This window comes from Girardinichthys multiradiatus, chromosome 20, assembly GCF_021462225.1.
Source record: "Girardinichthys multiradiatus isolate DD_20200921_A chromosome 20, DD_fGirMul_XY1, whole genome shotgun sequence".
In the NCBI taxonomy this organism is placed as follows: Eukaryota; Metazoa; Chordata; class Actinopteri; order Cyprinodontiformes; family Goodeidae; genus Girardinichthys; species Girardinichthys multiradiatus.
In genome coordinates, this window is record NC_061812.1 from 48,298,091 (window position 1) to 48,325,064 (window position 26,974).

At 44.5% G+C, this 26,974-nt stretch overlaps 1 protein-coding gene across 2 annotated transcripts in view; it reads left to right on the forward strand.

Annotated features, from left to right (window-relative positions):
- Positions 1-26,974, forward strand: part of LOC124857578 (copine-9-like) — a 347,174-nt gene that overhangs the window by 137,033 nt on the left and 183,167 nt on the right. The window lies entirely within an intron of this gene.

The window sequence follows — 26,974 nt, forward strand, 5'->3', positions numbered from 1 at the left end:
CAGAAGGCTGAGAAACTCTAAGACTAAATAAGAGAAGAATGGAACAACACTGAGGGATTCTAATACTTTTGTCAGTTCCTGTAGACTATCAAGGAGCAAATCAAGCAAGGCACTAAACATTTCCATAACAAAGTGCTCTGTTAGGAATATATGGAACAATCAGATCTCTGATGTATGATGGAGGTAAATCATTAAGGGCTTTATATGTGAGGAGGATAATTTTGAATTCTATTCTGGATTTAACAGGGAGCCAATGAAGGGAAGCTAAAATAGGAGAAATATGATCTCTCTTTTTAGTTTTCACCAGAACTCTTGTTGCAGCATTTTGAATCAGCTGAAGGCTTTTAAATGCATTTTGTGGACATCCTGATAGTAAAGAATTACAATTGTCCAGCCTTGAAGTAACAAATGCATGGACAGATAGTTTTTCAGCGTCACTCCTGGATAGTACATTTCTAATTTTGGCAATGTTCCGGAGGTGCAAGAAGGAAATCCTAGAAACCTGTTTAATATGGGATTTAAATGATATGTCCTAACCCTAACCTATTGGAAGCATATATATATATATATATATATATATATATATATATATATATATATATATATATATACATATATATATATATATATATATATATATATATATATATATATATATATATAGTAAAGAAAATTGGCCCAAGTACTGAACCCTGTGGTACTCCACAATTAACCCTGGGGTTTAAAGATGATTTATCCTTTACATGAAGAAACTGGAATCTGTCAGACAAATTAGATTTAAACCAGCCTAGCGCTGCTCCCCTGATCCCTACAGCATATTCCAGCCTTTTTAAGAGAATATTGTGATCGACTGTATCAAATGCAGCACTGAGATCTAACAGGACAAGTACAGACACAAGTGCATTATCTGAGGCCATAAGAATATTATTAGTGACTTTCAGCAGAGCTGTTTCAGTGCTATGAAGAGCTCGGAAACCTGACTGAAACTCTTCAAACAGTTCATTGCTCACACATTTGATTAGCAACTATTTTCTCAAGAATTTTAGATAAGAACAGAAGATTGGATATAGGTCTGTAATTTTTCAAGTTATCTTGATCAAGTGAAGGTTTCTTAAGTAAAGGTTTAATTACAGCTACCTTAAAAGCCTGTGGTACATATCCATTTACTAAAGATAGATTAATCATATCTAAAATGGGGCTGGTAACAGAGGGAACACTTCCTTAAACAATTTGGTTGGGATTGGGTCTAACATACAAGTTGAAGGTTTAGATGTAGCTAATATTTCTGATAACTCAGGAAGCTCCACAGGATCAAAACAGTCCAAACACTGATCAAGTTTTACAGTTACTTCCAATGTTGTCTCACTTGCTGAGGATGAAGTAATCATCTTCGGGAGTATGTCAAATATTTTCTTTTTAATAGAATCAATTTTATTTAAGAAGAATCCCATAAAGTCATGACTGCTGACAGCTAAGGGAATTGATGGCTCAACAGAGCTATGACTCTGTGTAAGTTTAGCAACTGTACTAAAGAGAAACCTAGGATTATTCTTGTTCTCTTCTATTAATGATGAGAAATAAGCTGTTCTGGCTTGGCGAGTTGTCTTTTTATACAACAGTAGGCTATTTTTCCAGATTAAGTATGTTGGGACCTACAGCCCTGGATTTCCACATTAAAACTCCGGTACAGACTTTTCTGGAACTTTTCAAAATAAAGTGCATTAACCTTCTTCCAGCACAGCCAGGAAAGGGGATAACTGCGGACTTCCTGTGGCGCCATTACCCAAAATAAAGCACAACTCTGAAGGAGGAAGGGGGGTAGCAGAGGACGTCCCAGTGATGCCACTGCCCGTATAAGACCCACACCCTTCCCACATATCGCTCTTTTCCATGCGGCCTTGCAGAGGGACCGGATAGGAGAGGAAATCGCGCTGATGTCTTTTGCTGGCAAAAAGACATAAATTCCACTGGATCCAAAGCCATACGATCATCGATCATATGCAAAGTTAAGTAGAAGGAAATACTGTCTGTGTATCCGGTATTTTCATTCATGAGCGGGGAAATTAAGGTATAAGACTTGCTTACATTTTCTCTCTGAAGCTCCGCAGAAGCAAAACTTTGTCGAAGAGATCCCCGGCAGATAAGCTGTTTCTACAAGCCGAGTCTGAAGGACGGACTACGGCTTGCACCATCGTGTTACGGTAACGAACAGCCGCCCAGCCCTCCGGAGCTAACGCTATTGCTCACAGAGCGAACGCAGAGGTTAGCTGAAAGCCAACCGCATGTTGACTATGGACGTTTATTCGAACTTCATTGCCCTTGGACAACGTTTACTCACCATGGTCAGAGGTTAGGTTTGGGCAGACTAACAGATAGGTTTAGGATGAAATGATCTAAACGTTTTCATGTTATGAAGTTTTGTTTTGTGGAACCTGGCTATCTTTAGAGCTAGTAGGCTAGCTACGGCACGCGCCGGTTCTGTGTTCTTTGTATGTTTTAAAGTTAAGATAAACTTTATTTAAAGGGTGGTTTTAACCAGAACATTGCTCATAACGCGCCGTCCGCGCTTATGCATTTTAACCCTTTTATTAACCCTGGTATTTTAAAGGTATGTGTTGATTCTGGTGCTAAACTATCTTCTAGCTTAGCACTTTAGCAAGCTTCTTTGTTAGCTTAACGGCTAACCGGTAGAGAACATGTGCTACTAAAGACTATTCAAAAGAAAGGTTGTTGGTTTTCAAGCTAGTGAATAATAGTCCCTGAACATCATTTACTAGATTTGATACCTCAGTAAAAACCATTAAGCCCCATTTCTCCAGAAAGATTTGGCTCTTTTCCAAAATACTCAATAATATTTCTTCAAATATTATTTCAATAAATAAAGGCAGTTAATTAGACACCGTTGAGAATTAGTCATCCAAGAGGGTGGTTTATTCAGCAGATCATTATTTAAAACATTATTTTATTAAAATAATATATTATCTGATCTTGCATTGTGAAGGGTGGTCTAAACATTTGCTGATTATTGCCTAAGTTAGTTCCAAGACTAACTTAACTTCACTTCCAGATTCTTCAAGATAATCCTTAGTTCTCAAACATAAACATTGCATGGTAATGTTGCATCACTCTTTTTGGTCATGATTCCCAATCATCTTTAATCAACTTGTTTATATTGTACATAGCCCATTAGTCTTCATTATTCTTTAATTCTGCTTGGTAGTTTAGTTGGATTGTTTTAGCATAGTAAAGAGTTTGTTGATTGAAATATGTTTGACTTTGAGTTGACTTATTTTTGTTAATAAATTATTGTATTTTAAGAAATTGTGTGAATTCATTCCATATATGTGCAGAGTTTATGCTGTTCAATAATGCCAGAGCTCGTCTCACACCTTTCTATTCTGTCCTAATACCATCACCTTATTGGGCTGGTATTCACAGGACAATCCTTAACAGACCGAAATATTATTTGATAAAATATTAAAATATTAATATTAAATATTAAATAATATTCTCAGATCTATATTTACAACAAGTAGGAATCCTCTAGGTGTGTAGAGTGACATTTTCTCTCCAATTTTCTAACATTGTGCTTTAAAGTACGCAGCTCTGAATTAAACCAGGGAGCCAGTCCCATATGAATAATTACCTTCTTTTTAAAGGGGGCTGCATTGTCTAATGCACCACGCAATGATGAAATAACACTATGAACAAGAGAATCAATTTGTGAAGGGGAAGAATCAAAATTATTGCCCTCCACTGTGCTTTTCAGTGATAATGAGGAAATTAAAAATGGAACAGATTCTTTAAAGTTTGTTACAGCATTGTCTGATAATGATCTACTATAATGAAATTTTCTTTCAGGTGTGGAGTACTCGGTTAAATTAAACTCAAAGGTTATTAAAAAATGGTCAGACAGAACAGGGTTATGAGAAAATATTGTTATGTCTTTACACTCAATGCCATATGTCAGCACAAGGTCCAGAGAATGAAGACAAAGGTGGGCAGGTTTGTTAATGTTTTGAGTAAAACCAATTGAGTCTAAGATAGCATTAAACGCTATATTTAGGCAATCACTTTCAGTGTCAACATGAATGTTAAAATCCCCCACTATAATGACCTTATCTGTATTTAACACTAAATCAGATAAAAGGTCTGAGAACTGATCAAAAAATTGAGAGTAAGGGCCTGGTAGATGGTACAAAACAAGAAACAGAAGTGGTTTTAGTACTTTAGTGTTTTGAATGTGGAAAACTAAGGATTAAATATTCAAAAGAGTTGTAGCTATAGATTGGTCTGGGACTAATCAATAAATTGGACTGAAAGATGGTTGCTATTCCTCCTTGCCCAGTATATTGAGGAATGTGGAAATTTAAATAATTAGTAGGAGTTGACTCATTTATAGCAACATAATCCTCTTGCTGCAGCCAGGTTTCTGTGAGGCAAATTAAATCAATCTGATTGTTACAAATCAGGCCACTGTCATGGTATGACATCTTTGGACTTGGTTTGTGTTTTTGTGTTAACTGTTGCTTAGGTCTATGTTTCCCCTTGTTGTTAATTAGTTTCACCTGTCCCTTCCACCTCCCTGTCTCCTTGCCACACCTGTTCTTAGTTCCTGTGATTACCTGCCTTTGTTTTCTCCCTGTATATTAGTTGGTCTGTGTTCTTTGTTCCCCGCTGGTTCCTCCATCACTATTCCTCGTCACACCCTGGTTTAGTCTTGTGTTTTTTCTACGTTCCTGCAGTAGTGAGCTCTAGTACGTTTTTGGCATTGTTCTCACACCAGTACCTGCAGTTTATTTCTGGTATGCCTGGAAATCGCTAAATAAAACGGATAACTCATTTAATCATGCGGCTCCCAAGCTCTTGTCTGCGCATTGGTCCGATCCAAACACAGAACGTGACATTAGGAACCAGCCAGTACCAGGACCAAGTGGAGAAACAAAAAGAGCTGAAGAAGTGGGTGCGACAGCAGAAGGAGGATTTAAAGAAAATGCACGGCGATGAGGTGTCCCAGTCTCCCAGGCTCGCTGCAGCTCCGCCCATGCCGTCTTTGCTCGCTCCAGCCCGGTGTTCTGAGGCAACTTCGGATGAGCTGGAGCAGCTTGCCAGCTTAAAAACTTCAGAAGGACCTGTCTCCTGTATTCCTCTCCTGAGTTTAGGGAGAGAATCAGGCAGATGGATGAGGATTATGAGACGGCAGTAAGGCAGTTTTACTGCCGTCCACCTTCATCCACACCAAGCCACAAGAGCACTGCTGCAGTCCAGCCCACGTCAGGTCTCCAGAACGCTGCCACAGTCGAGCCCACGTCAGGTCTACATCCTGTCCATAAACGTTATGAACAGGACAAAGGGACAAACGGAAGCTCTGCCAGAGTCTAACATCCACCGGGAACAGGTCCGACTTAGTGCCGGCAATGCGGACCAAACTCCTGCTCCGCTTGTACAGAGACTGGATGGCCCCTAATAAAGGGCCCCCAACTCTACTCCTGGAGCACCCCCCACAGGGCCCCACGAGGGACACAGTCAAATGTCCACAAAACACATGTGGACCGGTTGGGCAAACTTCCCTGAACCCTTGAGAACCCTGCAGAGGGTGTAGAGCTGGTCCAGTGTTCCACGACCAGGACATAAAGCACACTGCTCCTTCTGAAGCCGAGGTTCGACTATCGGTGGGACTCTCCCTTACTAGGGAGCCTGAGGAGTGTGATCCCCCTATAGTTGGAACACACCCTCCGGTCACCCTTCTGATGAAGGGAGGACCACAACCCCGTGTGCCAGTCCAGAGGCACTGTTCCCAACCGCCAGGTAATGTTGAAGAGACGTGTCAACCATGACAGCCTCACAACATCCAGAGACTTGAGGTACTCAGTGCAGATCTCAGGCTGAAAGAGTCCAACCCCAGCCCAACCCAACCCAAGTCCCCAGCCTCTACTTCCACCAGGTTATGCGTGACAATAGGATTGAGGAGATCCTCAAGTACTCCTTCTACCGCCTGATAATGTCCCCAGTCGAGGTCAGTAGCTCCCCACCCCTACTGTAAACAGTATTGGCGAAGCACTGCTTCCCCCTTCTGAGGCGCCGGACGGTTTGCCAGAATCTCTTCGAGGACAACTGGTAAGCCTTCTCCCCTGCCTCACGAACTCCTCCCAGGCCCGCGTTTTTGCCTCTGACACATCCTGTGCCACGGCACACTTGGCCTCATGGTACCTGTCAGCCGCCTCAGGAGTCCCACAAGCAAACCACACCCAATTGGACTCCTTCTTTATCTTGACAGCATCCCTTACTGATAGACACCGAGAACATGGTCCACTTGGACTCTGTGTCTCCAATCTCCCCCGGAATCTGCTCAAAGCTCTCTCGGAGGTGGGAGTTGAATACATCCCTGGCCAAGGGGTCCGCCTGACGTTCCCAGCAGACCCTCACTATAAGCTTGGGCCTGCCAAGTCTATCCGGCTTTCTCCCCTTCCAGCGGGCTGAATGTCTGAAGACTCGACAACAAAGTCGATCATTGACCTCCTGCCTAGGGTGTCCTGATGCCAAGTGTACTGAGGGACACCCTTATGCTTGCACATCGTGTTCATTATGGACAATCTGTGACTAGCACAGAAGTCCAATAATGAAACCCCACTCGGATTCAGATCGGGGAGGCCATTCCTCCCAATCACACCTCTCCAGGTGTCACTGTCATTTCCCACATGGGCATTGAAGTCCCCCAGCAGAATAAAGGAGTCCCCAGGAGGGGCACTATGCAGCACCCCCAACAGGGATGCCAAGAAGGCTGGGTACTCCGCACTGCCACTCGCCCCTTAGGCTGAAACAACAGTCAGAGACCTGTCCCAACCCAAAGGGGCAGGGATGCAACCCTCTCATCCACTTGACTAAACACGAGATGGCTGAGCTGGGGGGCAACAAGCAAACCCACCCCAGCTTGCTGCCTCTCCCTGCAGGCCACTCAAGAGTAGAAGTCCTGCCTCCTTCAAGGAGCTGGGTTCCAGAGCCCATGCTGCATGTGGAGGCGAGCCCGACTATTACTAGTCAATATCTCTCGACATCCTGCTCAAGCTCAGGCTACTTCCCCCCCCAGCAAGGTGACATTCCACATCCCTAGAGCCAGCCTAAGCATCTGGAGATTGTGCCTTTGAGGTCTCCACCTTCGTCCGCTGCCTGATCCTCCTTGCACCTATCCCTCATGGTTCCCCCTGCAGGTGTTGGGCCCACGGGCGGATGGCCTTTCGTCTCTCATTCAGTCTTGGCCTAGCCGGGTCCCACGAGGAGCAACCCGGCCACCAGGTGCTCTTTGACGAGTCCTGACCCCAGGCCTGGCTCCAGGGTGGGACCCCGGCTCCGCCGTACCGGGCGACGTCACATGCCTCGATTGTGCGGTCCTCATGAAGGCGTCTTGAACCGCTCTTTGTCTTATCCGTCACTCAGAGCCTGTTTGCCATGGGAGAGTCTACCAGGGGCATTTAAGCCCCAGACAACATTGCCTCTAGGATCATTAGAGCACTCAGACCCCTCCACCATGTTAAGATGGCGGTACAAGGAGGAGTGGCGGTTCAGGGAGGAGCTCCCAGAGGATATACGTTTGGTGATATAATCACCCAATCCTTTAACCCTGCCCACTATCTTCCTGTAGCCAGAAAGCACATTGAGAATGCGGATCAAAACGAACCGATTGCTTTGGAAAGACCATTGCGAATTTCATTTTTCGACCTGTGATATTGTAACGTGGACTTAGATGAAATTGTATGCTGAGGCTTTATCACCCATATCTAATGGAAATTTGAGGCTGGAAATGAGATTGAGACTGCCTCTGCCTCATATCATTACACTGATTACGATTGTTATTGTTATGATTCTATTCTGGAAAACAGTTTGAGAAGACAGGTATTGGTTGATTAATTATGGATGGTCATCAGTTGGAAAGCGTATTGCATCATTGGGTGACTTATTTCATGGTGTGTGGGCAAGCTATCAGCTCCCGCTACTCACACTTACATCAGGACCGGCATACTTTATTGTGAATACACATCCTGCTCACATGCCTGGAGAACAATAGCTGGCTCTGACTTCAGAAGATAATGGTCAACCCACTTTTTCTTACTCTTTTGGATTCATTCCAGATTTTGAATTCTACCCAACAAGCAATGTTTCATTTTTGAAAGACAGATCATAGAAAATATTTTATCATAATCAGCAACTTCAAAACACTCCAATGTATGTGGTCAGCAGTGTATTTTTTTATCTCTGTCACCAAGCTTGTGGGTTAACTCTGCAACAAGTATTGGTGTTGTACAAATAAGATTTGTTTAAAAATGATTTGATGGTTTCAAACTTTGTCAAAAAAAAAAAAAAATGAAGTCAAACTTCACTCAGAACCAGGAGACTCTAGAGCAGCACAAGACTAGGGAACTATGGTCTCTGGTTCAGGGTCATCGCCATCGGGGAGAACTGTCGAGAGAGACAGTCGGGTATAATATGTTTAGAGCCGGGTCTGTAAGTTATGGTGAAATTGAATCTGGAGAAGAAGAGGGACCAACGAGCTTGACGGGAGTTCAGACGTTTGGCTGACTGAAGATAGGCTAGGTTCTTGTGGTCCGTCCATATGAGGATGGGAAGGAGGGTGCCCTCTAGCCAATGATGCCATTCCTCCAAGGCCAACTTAATAGTCAATGGTTTGCGGTCTCCCACGTAATTTTTCTCAGGGGGTGTGAAGCGCCCGGAGAAGAATACACAGGGATGAAGCTTCTCATTTTGACTGGAGCCATGGGAGAGGATGGCCCCAACCCCGGTATTGGAGCCGTCGACCTCCGAGACAAACTGGAGCTTGGGATCGGGTTGGACCAGAATGGGAGTGGATGAAAATCTCTCCTTGAGAATCTGAAACGCATTTTCTGCATCGGGGGTCCAGTGAATGGACGTCTTGGTGGACGTGGGAGTGGTTAATGGGGAGGCAAGGAGGCTATAGTTCCTGATGAATTGTCTGTAGAAGTTAGCAAAACCTAGGAATCTTTGAACTTCCTAGGGTGTGGTGGTGTAGTGGGTAGTGGGTGTGGGCCACTCTGCTACAGCCTTGATTTTGCTGGGATCCGCTTTCACCTGTCCACCCTCTAGAATGAAGCGCAGAAATGTTATCGTGGGTACGTGAAAATCACACTTCTCGGCCTTCACAAACAGATAGTTCTCCAACAGCCTCTGGAGGTCCTTTCTGACCACCTGGTTGGTGTGTGAATTCGGATCTCTGGAAAAGATGAGAATGTCGTCAAGATAAACAAATACAAAAACGTTGATAAAGTCTCTGAGAACGTCATTGACCAGGGCTGGGAAACCTGCAGGTGCATTGGTTATGGTATGACCAGATAGTCAAAGTGTCCTAGAGGGGTTTTAAAGGCTGTTTTCCACTTATCTCCGTGCTTGATTCGAACCAGATGATAAGCATTGCGAAGGTCAAGCTTGGTGAAGATGGTAGCATGACGAACTGCCTCTAGAGCGGGGACCAGGAGTGCAAGTGGATATTTGTTCTTGAAAAGTTATCTGGTTCGGACCTTTGTGATCAATACAGGGTCTAAGGGTTTTATCTTTCTTTTTAATGAAGAAGAAGCCAGCACCGACAGGAGATGAAGAGGGCCTAATGATGCCTGCTCTGAGGGAGTCGTTTATGTAGCTGGTGTTGAGGTAATAATAATTCTATCACTGATATCCTTGCGGCCTCAACCTCTCCCAGTCTGGATGTCGTGAGAAAGAACAGATGAAGAGCAGGAAATTAAGATTAACACAAGTTTAATTTGGAAGATAATAAGTCCAATGATTTCTAATGCAAAATGAATACATACAGAATAACACAAAGAAAGAAAATTACATAAGGCCTTACAGAGAGATCGCAGGTTTTCAGCAAAGCATGGCTGTCTTTACCCAGATGTCTCTCTCATCACAGCTGCAAGCACATTTTTATACCATCTAGTTCAAAGCTTACTGACTGTGCCTTCCCTTATGCAGTCTGGAGTTGTAAATCAGCCAAGCTCCCTTGTGATATCTATACCATGCCCAAAAGTTGACATTTATTGCTTCATTGTCCCTACAGCCAGCTTTTTCTGCTTGCGGCTGCCGAGAACCTCCTAACCTCTGTTTCACCCTTGTTCCATCCTGACTGTGACTGGACGGGGTCTGCTGTGATCTCTCCTCAAGGCTCACTCATGTTAAATCTCAATTTAAGGTTCCCACATGCAAACTAAACTAACAGCATGAAAGTACATGATTTTAATTCTCAACAATTCCCCCATTTGACCTCTGCAAAAGAGGTCAATATTCAAAAATGTAGGAATTATAAGTAACAAATGCACACCAAAAGATTAGTACTCTACGAAGTGACAAAGGAAAGCCGTGAATTACAACTGGGCCATTTCCCAACCTTCAGTAACAACATTTTGCATCATATTATATGGAGGTGGCTGATGAGTGAGTGCCCCTTTTTCAATAGTTGACGTTATGAGTCATACTGTAAGGGAGCGAATACATGGCACACAAAAACATCCACATGTTACTAGAATACCAACAAATACAGACAATAAAATCAGCAATGAGATGATTATATTCTTCTACTTACCAAAGGTGTTGTTGAACCACGCCTCCAGTCCCCCGTCAATTCCTGAATATTCATGCATTTCTTTACTTAACGTACGTAAGCTCGAGTCACTGAACCATCGGGGGCAGTATTATTTGGGATAAAAGTACAGCACATGTCACCAAACATTGTACACACACCCCCCTTTTCAGCCAACAACATGTCCAGAGCCAGTCTATTCTGCACAGCCATAAGAGAAGTAGGCACCAACTGTTCTGCCAATCCTTCAACCGCATCTCGTGTCAGATTTGCTAACCTTAAGACATTGTAATGTATGTAATTGATCCTGTCTACATTTTTATTTGGGGTTACAGGAAAAACTGCTGAAATTACCGGTAGATTTTCAAACCCAGCTGCCACTTGATCAACTAATTTAAATTGTTCTGGAACTCCACGTGGAATGCATGAATATAAGTTAATGAGTTGTCCATAAGATCAAAGGATCTGGTCTTCCTCACCATTCCTCCATGTGGTGATTTTTCCCCCCACAGCAGTAAGGGAGCCCTTAGCTGCACCATTGCACAGCTTCCTACTGCCCTAGGGGCAATTTGGGCTAATAAAATACTTCCACCACAATAGTAATATAACCCTTCTCGGGGCAAGTGTCCTACAGTGCCAGCTGGGTAAGTTTTATTACACCATGATGGAGAGACAGTTCCCAATTTTAATTGTGGTTCTTCAGTAACCCCTGTAAAATTGAAACAGGGATAATCATATCCCTCACTCTGAGGAGAAAAAGGGCCTACCAGTGAGCTATTGCTAATAACCGGAAACACCTTTGCTAAGGTATGACATGCAGGGTTTTCTTTACCATGAGTTAACAGAATCATGCATTTAAATCCTAGTGGATCCGCATTCTCATATATGGGGGCAGGTACAGTGACCAGAGTGGGTCTAGCAGCTGCACATGCTATACAATTGCTCATGGCCAACTCACATGCTGTCTGAGCCATCCACGTCAACCACAAATTGGACTCTGTAAATCCCAGAGCCCCTTGGATAACATCTTCCAGGGTTAAGGTGTTACAGTCTATCTGAACCACAGGGGTTTTCACTTCACCACCTTTGGCCATAACAGAAACAAGATTAATTCTAACAATTCTACCCTGATCTCGTGCGAGCCATCCTGGCAAATCTACTCCTAAATACATATAAAATCCAGAACTCATATTTCCACATCTAAGAGTAGGTGGCCTTATTGTAATATTAGGGTTGTGGTTGGGGTTGCTCTGTATTCTTCCAATGCTGAGTAATATTGGATTAATACCCCCAGTTGTCAATTTACCCTGCGCTTGTCCTCTAGCCAAGGTCACCAAATGCTGAAATGTTTCTGCATATGGACTATCTGACAGTATTCGTCCCTGTTTAGTGTCCCAAATAACAAAACCCTGGGCTGGCATGCCGATGTTCTCCATACCATCCACCGCACCTTTCTGACAGATACTCAGATACACATTATATTTAGTCCAGGCTAGCTCACTACCCTCACATGTAAACACAGAACAGAGATCAAATTGAAATGTGGTGTCTGAGCCAAGTACATAATCTAATTCAATACCTCCATGTCGTTTAATGCATGTGTCCGATATTTCAGTCATTTTCCGGAGTAGATGACGACGGCTGCGGAAATTGGGACTGGAGGGGTGTTCACCACTCTGGAAAACATCACACACCAAGAATACAATTATTCCCACAAGTATCATTATTAAACCTCCTTCCATTTACTACTAGCATCCCAACCATGCATCACCATTTTCATTCTTTATATCAGATCAATCCCACTTATAGCCCAGTAGCTTATAACCTTCACACACTGTGGGATTTATTCAAGAATTTTGAGTCAAAGTCATACATCAAGCACATAAAACAACAATCACATAATCAAAATCAAGAGTCACATATGTTCCGATTCCCAGTCCTGAATTTATCTGTTGATTAGTTGAATGTAAAGACTCCTTGTAGTGGATACATCCTCTTGAAAACCAAAATAAAAAGTCTCTGGAGTGGATAAATCCTCTTCTTTCAATCTTGAAAACTAAAAAAAAACGTCTCTGGAGTGGATAAATCCTCTTCAGCTCAGTGTGATCACACCGGTGAGCCTCCAGGGGATTTATTATGCCCCTTTATGACACCTCTGGTGCCTGTGACTTTGTAGGCTCCTCAGCTGGTGCACACTGGCTCCAATGATACCAGATTTCTCCTTTTCTTCTCAGACGAACCGCATGAGATGTTCTTTCCAGGACTTGGAACGGGCCTGTGAATCTGGGTTCATGCCACTGCCGCTTGATGACCCTAAGCCAGACCCAGTTGACTCCTGGTACCACAGGGGGGCCTCTTGTTCTCTCAGGTCCTCTGGAGAATTCTGCCGCTAGGGTCTCCAACTCATTAAAGAACGTGTTAGAAGATAATTGTGCCGATTCACCTGTTTGTCCTGATATCTGCTGTGCTGGTCCTGGGAAGACTCTCCCAGTCTGTAGTTCATGTGGGGCGTAACCTGTGGACTAATTAACAGACATCCTGACAGACATTAAAGCAACTGGCAAAGCATCTACCCAATGTAATTTAGTCTGTGCACAGATTTTAGCCAATTTTGTTTTCAATGTTTGGTTCATTCTTTCAATCTTGCCCTGTGATTGAGGTAGATATACTGTACCGAAAGCATGTTTCAGTCCCAACATTTGCTCCACCTGTTGCAGATCTTTGCTCCTGAAATGAGTTCCATTATCAGATCTTATCTTTTCCGGGAAGCCATGTCTGTGTAGTCAATGATGATCTCCTTCCCAGGTTGGGTGTAGTTTTTAAATGGATGCACAGTAGGTTTTGGATTAAATTGTCCGCAAATAGAACAGTTCCTGATCTTCTCTCTCACCATATCTTTTAAATATGGGTGCCACCATTGTTCCAGGTTGATAAGCATCTGTGGAATATCTACATGTGCCTGTCCATGTGCCTCTTCCAAAATGTGTTCCCTAATGTTTGGTGGCATCACAATGTTACCCTCAGGTCCTCTCCACAGACCATCTTCTTGTTTTGCACCCTTTCTCTTCCACACAGTAAGTTCTTCAGGGGAGACCCCCTTTTGTTGTTGTTTATTTTTTTCCAAAGTTAGATGTTCAAAGGTTTCAGCTTCAACACTTACTAAATTGATGCTGACTGTATAACCTGCCACAGTTTTCGCCACCAAATCTGCGGCGGCATTCCCCTTTGCAGTCATACTGTTTGAGAAATCATGACCTCTGCATTTGATTACAGCTACCCTTTTAGGCAACAACAAAGCTTCTGCCAAAAATCTCATTTCATTTTCATGTTTGATGGGCTTCTGTGCTGGAGTCAAAAATCCACATCTCATCCATTGTTTCAAATCAACATGTACAGATCCTGTTACATAAGCAGAATCAGTAAAGATATTTACATCCTGGCCTTCTGTCAGCCTCAAGGCTTCAATTACTGCCAACAGTTCAGCTCTTTGTGCTGACTGAGCTCCAGACAGTCTCTCTGCTTTTAACTGTGTGAATCCCTGTGGTGAATGCTCCATTATTGCATAAGCAGCTGTAAGGCCATTCATGTCATGATTAAAACAGCATCCATCAGTAAAAATGTTGCGGACACTGTTTCCAACGAGTGGGTGTGATTCCAGATCTGGCCTGACTTTCTCCTCTTTCACAACCAGGGACACACAGTCATGTGGTTCCCCCAATCCCATTTGCTCAGCCATGTTTACCCCTTCATGTGTAAAAGTTAGATTTGGGGCCTGCAAAATCCTCCTAAGGCGCTGTTGTCGTAATGTAGTTAGAGTGAAATTTTCTGAGTTTACATATGCGACCACACTGAGTGATGTTAATACAGTGAGTGGGTAGCCCATAACAATATGTGCAGTTTTTTGAATAGCTTTCACAACGCCTGCTGCGTGACGGGTTCAAAAAGGATGTCTCCTTTCCATGTTATCTAGCATGCAGCTAACATACTGAGGCACCTGTCTGTGCCCCCCCTTTTTTCTGAAACAACACAGCGTTCACGACAGTGTCTGTTACAGAAACATCCAAGTAAAAAGGCAGACAATACTCTGGGAGTGCCAATAGAGCAGCAGATGATAGCAGCTGTTTAAGTGTAATGAACGCCTCCTCTGCTTCTGTTTTCCAGTTCAGTGTTGCATTAAGATTTCTCATCCCCTGCTGTTTAACCAAATATCTCAGTGGTGTTGTCAAACTGGTGTAATCAGGGATGTAGTTTCTGCTATAACCCGTTAAACCCAAAAATGACAACATGTCTTTCACCACGTGTGGTTTAGAATGATGTAAAATGGCAGATTTGTGTGCAGACGACATATGGGTTCCTGATGCTGACATAACCCGTCCTAGAAAATTAATCTGTTTCCTCACAAGCTGCATTTTGTTCCTGCTTACTTTAAAACCTTTGTCTGCAAGATATAAAAGAATAGATTTAGTAGCTTCAAGACACGCAGTTGCTGTTTTGGCTGCAATCAGTAAATCATCAACATAGTAAATTAGGGTCACATCCGCTGGCAACATGCAGTCTTGGAGCTGCTATTTGAGAACCTGATTAAAAATACCCGGGGATAAGGCAAACCCTTGAGGCAATCTGGAGTATCTCAGTTGTTGATTCTTATATGTAAACGAAAAGACATCCCTACAGTGCTCAGCTAGAGGGATGCGGAAGAAAGCATTAGCAAGATCTATACATGTGAACCAGCACTGTGAGGGGTCCAGTGATGCCAATGCAACATGCAGATTTGGAACAGTTACTGTTGGTGTTTTCAGTATTTTATTAATGGATCTTAAATCATGAGCCATTCTGTATTTACCAGTACCTTTCTTCTCTATCAGCAGAATGGGGGTGTTCCAGGTGGACTGGCAGGGTTCTAACACACCTGCTTTTAACAGCCTTTCAATGGTGTCCGCAATTTCTTCCCCTGCAGCAGGGGAGTGTGGGTACTGGTTTTGCCAGATGGGGGAGACATCCTGCAACTTAAATTCCACAGGGGCAATGTTCACACATCCAACATCAGTGGGTCCCTGAGCCCATAGATGTGATGGACAACTGGATAAACAGCCTCCGCCAGAGGGTGATCAGTTAATTCTCTACCATGTTCTCTAGATAGCTGCCGATGTTCCAGCACGGCAGAGTCAGAGGCAATCACTGCAATACAATAAGTATTAGTGGAGGGAGAAGAAGAAAAGGCTGGGACAGCAGTAGGTTGCCAATCAGTGTCTGCAAGTGCACGTTTTACAACTCCTCCCCATTCTTTGGCCTGATGACATGGATGCAAAGCTAGAGATATGTGAGGTACAGCTTCATCAGACATTTCATACCATATCTTTTGTTCAGGTTGAAATTCAACAGCAGCAGCAACACCTTCAGGTGCAACATAGATGTTTTTAGATGAAATTGTCCATATTTTCCCTTCTAAATATTCCTCAAACTGTTCCTGAAACCAATCTGTTTGATTTCTGTCATAATACAAAGTCACATGTGATGGGTCAGGCGTTGGGCCGTAAGGAGCAAGGGCCTGAATCCAGGGCTTCCAGAGGAGGAAACTGGAAATCACCCCAGCACTAGACGGGGTTTCAGGCTCAATGTAGCCCCAATATATGTCCACACAAGGCTCCTCTACAGACTGCAGTAAATACTGATGTGCTTCAGTGCCATCTGCAGCATGCAGTGTGGTTCCATCTGGGAAAGTCACAACCAAACCATCTATGGAACATAATATTGTTGCTCCCAATGCAATCAAAATGCCTCTTCCAAGTAGATTCATTGGTGTGTCAGGCGAAACAACAAATGAATGCAAGAGTTTTTGTTTTCCAACCATGGTGTGAAGAGGTGTAGACACAGGCAGAGTCTGTTTAACCCCAGAGAATCCCATCAGTGAAATACAAGCCTCAGACACTTTATCAGATGAGGGAGGAATATTCAAAGTGGAAAAAGTGGCTCCAGTATCCACAAGAAATGGCAACATTTGTCCCTCAATTTCCACTGGAACAATGGGTTCTGCCGTTTTTCCATTATCTGAAACTCTCTGTGGGGTGTTTCACTGCTGTCCTCACCCCTGTACAGGATATTGACAGCCTTGTGGAGGTATGAATGCTGCATTTGGAGGTTGTGTAGGAAAATGTCCCTGCTGTCGTGGGGGTTGATGCGAAGGCGGAGGAGCTCCTTCTGGGCGTGCCCCATAGCACTGTGGGCAGTTGCGGGCCCAATGATCCATTTGCCCACAGACTAGGCAGGAGGAGGAACCAGCCCCTCCCAGTCCTTCCTCCGGCCCTATTTCCAAACAGCCCACCCTGGCCCGCCCACGGGGACCATATTCAATTCAATTCAATTCAAAAATACTTTATTAATTCCAAAGAGAAATTAAATGTTGTTGTAGTTAATTATGAAGGTTTCCTCAAAGAGCCGTTGTAGATGCTGATGGCTGTGGGCAGGAAGGATCTCCTGTAGCGCTCCGTCTTACAGCAGATCTGAAGAAGCCTCTGACTGAAGACACTCTGTTGTTGTAGGACAGTCTCACGAAGAGGATGCTCAGGGTTCTCCATAATGTTCTTCATTTTATGAAGAATCCGTCTTTCCACAATGATCTCCAGAGGTTCCAGAGGAGTCCCCAGAACAGAGCCAGCCTTCTTTATCAGCTTGTTGAGCTTTTTTAAGTCCCTGGCTCTGATGCTGCTTCCCCAGCAGATGATGACAGAAGAGATCACACTCTCCACAACATACTTATAGAAGATATGCAGCATCTTGCTGCAAACACCAAAGGACCTAAGCTTCCTCAAGAAGTACAGTCTGCTCTGTCCCTTCTTGTAGATGGCTTCACAGTTGCATCTCCACTCTAGTCTGTTGTCCAGGTGAACACCGAGGTATTTATACTCCTCCACCACCTCCACTTCTTCTCCCATGATAGAAATAGTTTTTGACTTAAAATCTACAATCATCTCCTTTGTTTTATTCACGTTCAAAATGAGATGATTGTGTCCACACCATGCCACAAAGTGGTCCACCACCTTCCTGTACTCAGCTTCTTGTCCATCTCTGATCTACCCCACGACTGCAGAATCATCTGAGTATTTCTGCAGATGACAGGAGTCTGTCTTGTACTGAGGTGTATAGCGTGAAAAGGAATGGTGAGAGTACAGTCCCCTGTGGTGCTCCTGTGCTGCTGATTACCTGGTTAGACTCACAACCCTTCAGTCTCACAAACTGTGGTCCGTTTGTCAGGTAGTCTTTGATCCAGGAGATTGTTGAGGCCTCCACCTGAGTCTTCTGGAGTTTCTGACAAAGCAAATCAGGTTGGATTGTATTAAATGCACTGGAGAAATCAAACAACATGATCCTCACAGTGCTGCTGGCTTTGTCCAGATGACAGTGGGTTTGTTGAAGCAGGTGTATGATGGTATCTTCAGCTCCAACTCCACAGCGATAAGCCAACTGAAGGGGGTCCTGATGGTTTACTGTTTGCTTACTCAGGTGGGCCAAAAGGAGTCTCTCTAGGACCTTCATGATGTGAGATGTCAAGGCAACAGGTCTATAGTCATTGAGGACTGATGGATGAGTTTTCTTTGGTACCGGAATAAGACAGGAGGTCTTCCACAACACCGGAACCTTCTTCTGGGCCAGGCTATGGTTGAAGAGGTGCTGCAGAATCCTACAGAGCTGCTCTGCACAGCCCTTCAGGACTCTAGGGCTGACATGATCCGGACCTGCAGCCTTATTCCGATTCAGTCTCTCCAGTTGCATCTTCACTTGACTTCTTGAGACACACAGGTGGAAGGGGGAAGCAAAGGAAGCATCAGCATCTTCTGATATGGTTGATGGCAAACATGTAGAAGCAGAACGGTCTAGAGCTGAGGTGGAAGATAAAGAAATGTGAGGTGTTACTGGACAGCTGTGGGTCCTGTGGGTCAAAGGAGGGTGGAATGTCTGTTTGGCTGTGAGCAGGAGAGGAGGATGCTGAGCTTGTTTCTGAACTGAACCTATTGAAGAATGTGTTCAGTTCATTGGCTCTGTCCAAACCTCCATCGGTCTGATCATCCTTCTGCTTGAAGCCTGTGATCTTCTTCATCCCTGTCCACACATCTCTGATATTGTTTTGCTGGAGCTTGCTCTCCAGCTTCTTCTTGTACACATCCTTGCTGTCTCTTATCTTGACTTTAAGTTGCATCTGTAAACTCCTCAATAATTCTGTCTCCCTCTCTGAAGGCTCTTTTTTTCTTGTTAAGCAGGTCCTTCAGGTCACTGGTGATCCAAGGTTTGTTATTGGGGAAGCATCTCACGGTTCTGGTGGGGATGGTGTTATCCACACAGAAGGACTGCAGATATGACACTTCACATTTACATGTCCTGGATTACACCATCTGTTGTTCACAAGTACTGCCAGTCCACCTCCTTTACATTTGCCGCTCCTCTTTAAATCTCTGTCTGCTCGTATGGTTAAAAAGCCCGGCAGAGAGACGCTGGAGTCGGGGATATGATCCTGCAGCCATGTCTCAGTAAAACACATAATACTGCATGCCCGGTACTCTGGCTGGGTCCTTTGTAGGGCTTGGAGTTCATCCAACTTGTTTCCCAACGATCTCACATTGCCCATCATAATTGACGGAAGAGATGGTTTGAACTTCCTCCTTCTCTCAGCTCCTGCTCTGCATCCACGGTGTCTCCTTTTCAACTCATCAGGGATTTGGGGTTGTAGTTGAAGTATCATTTGAGCTTTTGAGATATTAATCAGCTGCTCCCGGTTGTAAGAAACAACCCTGTTGCGCCGCAGATGGTCGCCTCGGCGTGTTGGTGCGCATTGTTTTGTTTTGTTTTTTGCTTTAAAACGGTCTTCTGTGATGGTACCCGGAGCTCTCTCACCAGAGAAGAACTCATGAACATCAGGGCTACTACACCAGAGGAGTTATTTCCAACATTTCTACCTACTGCTCTGGAATATTTGGACATTCTGGTCAAAGGTGCGCTCACCTTTGTTCACGCGGTGAAACGCCGGAAGAGAGGGAAACGGGCTGGGGTGCTGGTACGTCTTCGCCAGCGTGGACTACGAACACCGTTACCTGGAATATTTCTCTCTAACGTGCGCTCACTTCCCAACAAAATGGAGGAACTACAACTGTTGTTGGGGAAAAACAGGGACTTTTATTCATCGGCAGTTTTGTGCTTCACGGAGACGTGGCTGTGTGGATTAATACCGGACTCTGCGCTGCAGCTGGCAGGATTCCAGCTCTACAGAGCGGACAGAGACACGGAACTCTCCGGCAAAGCGAAAGGTGGAGGAATCTGTTTTTACCTCAACAGTGGTTGGTGCAACGACGTGACAGTGATTCAGCAGCACTGTTCTCCAGACCTGGAATCCTTCATCATAAACTGTAAGCCTTTCTATTCCCCCCGTGAGTTCGCTTCGTTCATCCTGGTCGGTGTTTACATCCCGCCGCAAGCTAACGTGCAGGTCGCACAGCGCATGCTCGCTGACCAGATACTGAGTGTGGAGCGGACCAACCCGGACTCCTTAGTAATCGTCGCTGGTGACTTTAACAAAGGTAATCTGACCCACGAACTTCCCAAATACAGACAGTTTATAAAATGTCCGACCAGAGAGGACAACATTCTGGATCACTGTTACACCACCATCAGAGACGCTTATCACGCCGTCCCACGTGCTGCACTGGGCCAATCCGACCACATCATGGTCCACCTGATTCCTGCATACAGGCAGAAACTAAAGCTCTGCAAACCTGTTGTGAGGACGACAAGGAAGTGGAGCAGTGAGGCTGTGGAGAATCTCCAGGCGTGTTTAGGCTGTACAGACTGGGATGTGTTCAGGACTACTACCAACAGTCTGGACGAGTACACAGAGGCTGTGACTTCCTACATCAGCTTCTGTGAGGACAGCTGTGTACCATCATGCACCAGGGTGAGTTACAACAACGACAAACCCTGGTTCACAGCTAAACTCAGAAGGTTAAGACTGGATAAGGAAGAGGCCTTCAGGAGTGGGGACAAAGACATATACAGAGAGGCAAAGTACAAGTTTGGCAAGGCAGTGAAAGAGGCCAAACGACTGTACTCTGAGAAGCTCCAAATCCAGTTCTCAGCCAACGACTCTGCGTCTGTCTGGAAAGGGCTCAAGCAAATCACCAACTACAAGCCGAAAGCCCCCCACTCCATCAACGACCGACGCCTCGCCAACGACCTGAACGAGTTCTACTGCCGCTTTGAAAGACAAAGGGACAGTCCTGCAACCATCTCCCACGACGCCCCCCAACAGCTGCAGCCACAATCCACCACCCCCACCTCCCCAACCTCAAGAGGGGCCTTGGCACCTCCAACCCCCACCCTGAAGTTCCCCCCCACCAGCCCCCTACCCACGCCGAGGACGGCTCTTTCCATCCAGGAGAGGGACGTCAACAAACTCTTCAGGAGACAGAACCCCCGGAAAGCTGCTGGTCCGGATTCTGTCTCACCAGCCAGCCTGAAGCACTGCGCTGATCAGCTGTCTCCAGTCTTCACAGACATTTTGAACACCTCACTGGAGACATGTCATGTGCCAGCCTGCTTCAAGTCCTCCACCATCGTCCCTGTTCCCAAGAAGCCAAGGACCACAGGGCTTAATGACTTCAGACCCGTCGCCCTGACCTCTGTGGTGATGAAGTCCTTTGAGCGCCTTGTGCTCTCACACCTAAAAGACATCACCGACCCCCTCCTGGACCCCCTGCAGTTTGCCTACAGAGCCAACAGGTCTGTAGATGATGCAGTCAACCTAGCCCTTCACTTCATCCTCCGGCACCTGGACTCCACAGGAACCTATGCCAGGATCCTGTTTGTGGATTTCAGCTCTGCCTTCAACACCATCGTCCCAGCTCTGCTCCAGGAGAAGCTCTCCCAGCTGAGTGTGCCCGACTCCACCTGCAGGTGGATCACTGACTTCCTGTCTGACAGGAAGCAGCGCGTGAGGCTGGGGAAGCACGTCTCTGACTTCCTGACCATCAGCACCGGTTCCCCCCAAGGCTGTGTTCTCTCTCCTCTGCTCTTCTCCCTGTACACCAACAGCTGCACCTCCAGTCACCAGTCTGTCAAGCTTCTGAAGTTTGCGGACGACACCACCCTGATCGGACTCATCTCTGATGGTGACGAGTCCGCGTACAGATGGGAAGTGGACCATCTGTTGGACTGGTGCAGCCAGAACAGCCTTGAGCTCAACGCTCTAAAGACAGTGGAGATGGTTGTGAACTTCAGGCAGAACCCAGCCCCACCTGCCCCCATCACCCTCTGTGACTCCACAATTGACACTGTGGAATCTTTCCGCTTCCTGGGAACCATCATCTCCAAGGATCTCAAGTGGGAGCCAAACATCAGCTCCCTCATCAAGAAAGCCCAGCAGAGGATGTTCTTCCTGCGGCAGCTGAAGAAATTCAACCTGCCAAAGACTATGATGGTGCACTTCTACACAGCCATCATTGAGTCCATCCTCACCTCCTCCATCACCATCTGGTACGCCGCTGCTACAGCCAAGGATAAGGGCAGGCTGCAGCGTGTCATTCGGTCTGCTGAGAAGGTGATTGGCTGCAGTCTACTGTCGCTCCAGGAACTGTACACCTCCAGGACCCTGAAGCGGGCAGGGAAGATTCTGGCTGATCCCTCCCACCCCGGTCACAGACTCTTTGAGACTCTCCCCTCTGGCAGGAGGCTGCGGTCCATCCGGACCAAAACCTCACGCCACAAGAACAGTTTTTTCCCATCTGCCACCAGCCTGGTTAACAAAGCCCGGAAACCACCCTGACATTCCCCCTTTCCCCCACACCCCCCCTTTTTTTGCTGACAGGACACCTGTAACCTGTAACTCTATGCGTTACATTAATGCTCAGCTTGGACTCCTGCTTACTTGCACTGCTTTACTTGCACAATGATCACCTGCACTGTTGTATTGCTCTTGCATCTTATACTGCTCTATATTTACTCTCACTCACTTAAAACTGTGCACTTATATTTATATTATATTGTAGATATGTTTGTACTGTTTAATTTGTACTGTATTGCACCGACTACGCCAAAACAAATTCCTTGTATGTCCAAAAACGTACTTGGCAATAAAGCTTTTCTGATTCTGATTCTGATTCTGATAACAAATGTCCAAAAATATTAAGTATTAAGAAAAATCCTTCAAACTGCACAGCATCCGACACCGGAGTGGACAGTCGTCCAAAAAAACTGTATCCACCACAAGAGGAATAGTTCCCAAAAAAGAATAAATCGGAATCAAAAGTAACAGAGCTACTCCAACCTGCTGCCACCTTGAGCGGCGCAATTCTAGAATAAATATGAGTATGACTCCCACTGAATGGGTGGAGGCAGTTGATATACAATGGTGGGGGCCATGGGTATCTGGGGAGATTTTATCTCCCCCTGAGACCCTGCAGGTATAACAGGAGCCATTAGTCCACCACATGTTTCACAGTCGACCTCTGTTGTGATCATTATTTTATCAGGTTTTTTCTTACTATTCATCTGTTGTTGTACTGCTGTTAATTGGACAGTTTTAAGTTGTTTGTCTAATGCTTCAGCCTGTTTCTTTTCGTCCTCCATTTGTTCCTTTTTGTCCTCCAAATATTCCTGCATGTGATGCAACAATTGTGTCTCCCATCTAGCATGACCACATCTTTTCAAATCTGGATTTCCCCACATTACTTTCCTGACTTCTTCCGGTATGCCATCCATCACAGTTTGTCTAAAGTAGTGAACTCCATCCTTGGAAGGATGAGTCCCTGTCTGTCTAATCCATGTTTCCACTGCCTCATCCAGGAACAACTTAGGGTGTGTTCGCCCAGCCCATGAAAATTTAGGCACAGTGTCTGATTCTTTAGCTGGGAACATGTCACGTAGCGCGTCTCCCAGTAGTCCAGCCACAGCATAATAAGGTGTAGCGTCGGACTGCTGAGAAGTGCGGGCCACATTTTCAATAATCTGGAGATTACTGAGTGTAGTGCTGCATCCCAAAATTTGTCTAAAATCCCCTAATGCTAAAGTTACTCTGACTGACAATCTATCTAACTCATTTAGCCATGGTCTTGCACCGTCAGATAAGTTAGGCAACTTGTCCAACAGAAGCTGGACATCTCCCAGGGCAAACGGTTTATATTTATATCTGCCCTGCCCTGCATCAATCAGGGGGTAACTGCCTACCGCCCCGCTGCGTAGTCGGTACGTTGGAATAATTGAATATAGATTTATCTTATATATTTTCCTTTTCTTTAACTTGACTATTTGATCTTTATAACCTTTCATGATGTATGTGTGAGTATGAGTTTGTCTGCAGGCAAGGATCAAAGGTGGAGCTGGGAAGGAAGCAGTCACAGATGAGGGTGTCATAAAGAGGGTGGCTGATTGTGCTGAACAGACAACACACTGATCTTAAGATGGGGGGAGACTCTGGAAATGTGTTCTTACAAGATAATGGTGTTTATGACCTGTTTACGATGCAGCTGTTTTTCCCATCCTTAGAGAGCAAAGTCTTTTGTAACTAGCGACCCCCGAAAGATAATAAAAAGAGTGGAACGGACAGATGGTTGTCAGAGTGGTAGGAGATTTGTAACTGAAAGCACATCTCTGTCCGTTCTCCTCGCAGCGAGTGAAATAACTAATTCTTTGTCTTTCTCTTCTTTTTGTGATGTTATAAGTATTTTAGGTTGTTTAAACCTGACATTAATTTGGTCCTTCGAGAGCTGGATTCCAATTACGCCTGAGGATTCCAGCGGGTTGGTAGATTCCAGCAAAGACTGTGCGCACGGCAGTCTTCATCAGGGAGACTCACAGACCCTTTCCGGGACTGGATCTCGGCCCGCCCGCTGGGGTCTGACGGCTGACAGAACTCTGAGAGAGAGGAGAAGACAAAGTGGTGAGTTGAGTTTGGATTAAAAAAGTGTGACGAATGACTGGGGGTCATTGCGTGAAATAAAACCCTGTGAATCATAGGCCCTAACAGGTACGAGTAGGACGGCGGAGTCCTGAAAAAGTATTAAGAAGTAATACTAAAAATTCCGTGTTTAGGGGACGGCGGAGTCCTCTTAAGTATTAAGAAGTAATACTAAAAATTCCGTGTTTAAAAATGGGGACGACGGAGTCCTCTTAAGTATTAAGAAGTAATACTGAAATTCTGTGTTTTCAGTTGGCGGAGTCCGCGTTTAAATATTTAAACAAAAATACTAAGAAATTTCCGCGTTTAAAAATGTGTACATGTGAGAAATGAATGGAGGATTTAAACCACCAGGTTTTGCCTCATACCAAAGCAGTAGGATGGAAAGTGACTAACCTTTGTGGATGCAAAGGCAAGAATTCTCCACTCGAAAGAGTTGAAGTGAGAATTACCACAAAATGAGATTTTTCTGTCACCCTACTGAGCAGAATAATCCAGCATTTAGAATACCTTAGGTATTGAGATACTGGACCAAATAAAAATAAAAATAAAAAAATGGGAAAAAGGGCGAGTAAAATAAACTAAAAATGAACTACAATGCCAAGATTGGAAATTTATAGAAGCACAGGATCAAATTAAAATATTACAATTTTAATATTTAGATAAATGGATAACCACATATCATTGTGATGGTCGATTAAACTCTCAAAAATTTGTCAATCTACAGGATGCAATAATTAAAAGAACAAAACGTGACCCAAGAAAAATGGAAAAAGAAGGTTATGAGGATGTAGATTATTGGTTAAAAGTAGCTAAAAGGAGAGAGGAAGGAGTAAAGAAGCGTAAGGAGAGAAAGAAAAGGAAGAAGAAAATTGTAGGAATCAATTACTGTTTCATAGAGCAGAAGATAATGAGACAGGATGTGTTGGGGCTCGACGGAGACAACCAGGAAATGCAGCTATACAACCACAAGGAGCGCAAGAGCAGGAAGCACAGATAGATGAGCAACCACAGGCACATGCAACAGCTGTAACCTCATCTATTTATCCAGGTTTGCCCCTACAAGATCCACCACCTGAATACCCCACTCCACCGCAGACTACATCAAAAACGATCTCCCTAAGATGGTCTAGACAGTATGGCAGAACTTTTTCTCCAACTTTAACTCACTCCCCAAGAGTAGTCCTCACAGCTCCTACATTATCTCATGACGAAAACCCTAGTTTAGCAGAAACATATCCCATGATACAGGTGGCCAATCCAAACGTTGGAGATAATCAACCTCCTGCCATTTTGGTATATAGAACATGGACAATGGAGGATGTTAAAAAGGCTGTGGAGGGAGTAACCTCTCCTAGAGAGGATCCCATTCAGTGTGGAGAAGATTTGGAGAGTCTTAGGAGATCTTATCATTTGAATGGTGAGGAAGTTCAACAAGTATGGATGACAGTCACAGGAACTGACTGACATCACATTAGGGGAAATTGGAACCCTATACACAATAACGCAGTACTTGCATATAATGACCAGGAACTAACAGACAGAGTGAAGGGATTAATCGATGGGCTTACAGTTAGATACAGACGCAGAGCTGACTACGCAGAAATAGCCAGAGTGAAACAAAAAGAGGAAGAGGATTTTGAAGAATATAGGATTAGACTGACAAAAGTGTTTAAAATACATAGTGGTCTACAAGAAGATGAAAACGAGCAAGGAGCTTATTGACAGCAGTTAAAAAATGCACTACATGCTGGTTCCAGGTATGCAATTAATACCTGGGTAAGGAGACATTTTATAGGGTTCCCCACAGCAAATCTAGAAGACTATGTTAATCATGCCCTCCATGCAGAAAGAGTAATGAAGGATAAAAAACAAAAAAGATAGCCAACACCTTTTTTCAGCAAGAAGAACAGATTTATTATTAGAACAACAGAGGAAGAGGAGGATTAGAAGCAGAGGACAAAATTGCAGGGGTCAGAGAGTAGGCAGAGGAAACTGCAGACAATACTCCTCAGGGTGTTGGTGTTGTGGGAAAGAAGGACATCTGATCAGAGACTGTTCTGAAAGGAGAAATAATAATTCAGCATGACTAGGACAGAAAACAAGTGAAATTGTTCCTAGTACCTCAGATGCCGATAAAAACAAAAAAACAAAAACACAGGGCAGGATGTCCTCCTAAATTTTCAGGACCTTCTCTCCCTAGATAGCATTAAACCTGAAGTTACCTTACTATTGAATGGAAAATCAATTACTTTTCTTTGTGATACCGGAGCATGTAGGACCACCTGTAGAGAAACATTCCCAAATTCCAGACTTAGTGATCAGCAAATAACAGTAAGGTCAGCTAGTGGGAAATTGACACAAGTCTGTGAGTCTGAACCCGTTTGGATAAGAGATCCCAATGGACAGTCATGCCAGCTATCTATTCTAATGTT